Raw genomic sequence first — 2761 nt, 5'->3', positions numbered from 1 at the left:
CGGGGACGACGGGGGCCGTGCGCAGGTCTGAGCTGGCCGGGGAAGGCAGGGACCCCGTCCTCTCCCGGACCCCCACACACCCGGGGCTAGGTCGTGTTGCCTCCTCGCCTCCTTTGTCGATGCGACTTGCCCGGGACTTCGGGATTAGCTCCTGGGAGATGAGTCTCTAAAGGCGGGTGCAACGAGCCGGCAGAGAAATAGAACCGTCCAGCATGGGACAGGCAGTGCAGGGAAGCCCTGGAGTGAGCAGCTGACCCCGCTGACCCCGTCCATGCGCCATAGCTACCTGCTGCAGCCTTCACGTTATTAGCCGTGCCTTGCGCAGCGCTGCCCTGCCTGAGAACGAGCCCTTGCCTTTCTCTGCCAGGGTTTCCCAGTACGTGCTCATTTCCTCTTTGGGAAACAGCGAATACCCGGGCACTTGGGCTTCGCTTCTAACATTATCTTTTCTCACGCCCATTCTCAGGCAGCACAACAGGCAATTGCATGAACATGTCCAGATTTTTCTCTCCACGCAATGCCAATACGCCCCCGATTTCCAGCAGAAACGTGATGATCTGTCTCTCAGCCTCCCTGCAGCTGCAGGGGCTCTCCCCGTAGGCCAGCATCCCCCCCGTATCCCGGGCATCCCGTGGGACCACCTGTGTGTCCGATGGTCTGGGAAGAAACTCCATCTTGCTGGTCGCCCACGCGGGTCACAATTATCTCTCCAAGTCTGGGAGCAACATGGTCAAGGTCGGGCCCGCCTTGGGATCTGTGGGGAGGCAGATTTCTCCCCGTTCAGCTCAGCCTGGGAAGCAGGAGGCCTGAAAGATGAGCCTCAAGGGGTTAATGCAGTTCTGTTACAGCAGTGGGTAACTCAGGTTTGTCTCCTTGCCCACTTCATCCTTTCACTGTTTCTGGCCCTCAGTGACTGAAAAAATCAACTGCAGTGTTTATCAGAAACTATTGATACTACATAGCATTAGATAGGATCAGAAGTCAATCAGTAGTTCCAGCGAAATCTCTGGGTTCTTTGTAAATATGCATCAACCAAGGAGGAAAAAGAAAAAAGAAAAAAAAAAGATGACCATAAATGAGTCTGCTTCCAGAGATTTTATTTGACCTGGTATAAGTTTTTTTAGACAAACTCTCAGAATTTCCTATTTGTTCCTGGGCTGAACTCAGTGCTCTCTGGCAGAAGCCCATGACTTGCTGTGAAAGTTTCCTACATCCCTGCTTTTGCCCTGATTACTATCTCATAGGCCCAATAGTCATCTGAGACATGACGTGCATGGTGTGCCCAGAGCTGAGCTCTGAGAGTGCAGAGGGCAAGAACGGGCCATGGGAGAAGGATCCCCCTCAGCACAGTTCATCTGGGTTACCGCCTTTTGTCAGTGCACACTCCCTGCTGCTCCACGTCACCTTGGCTATCAGTTACCTCTTGTCCAGGGGATCACAGGTTTCACAGACAGGGGATGGAGAGGTAGTGGTCAGGCATTGGGGATCCAGCACCCAGGATGCAAACCTGGGCATTTCTGAGTCAGGCAGCAGTGCTGAAGCACTTGACCGCTGCTTGAGGCAGTCAGGATGGATGTTTTGGTTTTGTGGGACACACTCAGCCTGTGGATGTGTGCCAGCCCTGAGGGCCGGGCACAGAGGTGTCAAGCCAGAAATAAACCAGGCAGCCAACCTGCTGTTAGGATGCACCGCGATAACTGATGATGCCATCTCAGCTTGGCTAGCTGTAGATGAAGTTTCTTGAAGGTGGGACTGGAGATTAAGGGGTTAACGTTTGACTCTTGATAGTAAAATCTAGGTAAGGTTTTCCTTCAACATGCCCTCCGGGTCCATATTTGAGTTTTTATGTGTGTTTGTTTTGGGGAAAGTTTGAATGAGGCAGAGATGGACAAAAACTGAACAAGCCTTCTGCATCAGTGCCGACTGCTTCTGAGGGACACCCAGCCTCAGTGAGAAGTGAGGGAATTGCCATTGAGATGCCTGTCCTAGGTGGCTGGGTTTTCCTTTTTCTTATCTTATTTTTTTTCTTTTTTCCTCCTTTTCATTTGTTTGTTTCATATATAACTTTCCATTCCTTGTCATCCTAAATGGAGTCTCTTTACACACGTCTGTAGCGTGTTCCCATGGGGTCAAATCTGCTCCTTTTCAAATCAAAGAGGAAATCACCCTTTCATTACAAGAGATGCGCAGCTGGGTCTCTGGAGTAAGATACCCACTTCTGGCATTTCCCTAATTGCGAGAGGTCCCTCAGCAGGTCCCTGTAGCCCTTGGACACCCATATCTCCAAAGGAACCTTCCGTAGGGATTTCTCACCCCCTCCCTAGGGATGAAAAGTGTCCCCAGTATATGAGCTGGGACTTTTGCATCCATTTTCTCTAGGAGAGCAGATGGGGTTTCAATTTCCACCTCTTCTGGTCAGTCTCCAGTGCTCTGAACCACAGCTACACCCCTCTCCACACTCGCTGATAAGTCTCCGTGTAAAAAAAGATCTTCAGCCCAGTGAAAATGCCGGGATTTGGCCTATCTGGAGCAGAACCAGGCCTAAAGCTGCCAGCACGGCTGGAAAACGAAGGGCTGCAAGAGGGCGCAGACAACCGCTGGCTCTGACCGTGCGCCGCTTGTTTACAGCAGGCACAGATGACACCGTGCATTCCAAACGCCCCTCGTTTCAGCCATTTCCTTCCGGGAAGGGCCGGGAGACGGTCTCTCCCGGGGCTCTGCCGCCTGCCCGGGGGCGACGGCGGGGGGAATAGCGGGGTGC

This window comes from Pygoscelis adeliae, unplaced genomic scaffold (genome assembly GCF_000699105.1).
Source record: "Pygoscelis adeliae isolate BGI_AS28 unplaced genomic scaffold, ASM69910v1 Scaffold226, whole genome shotgun sequence".
Lineage (NCBI taxonomy): Eukaryota > Metazoa > Chordata > Aves > Sphenisciformes > Spheniscidae > Pygoscelis > Pygoscelis adeliae.
This window is presented reverse-complemented; position numbering follows the sequence as displayed.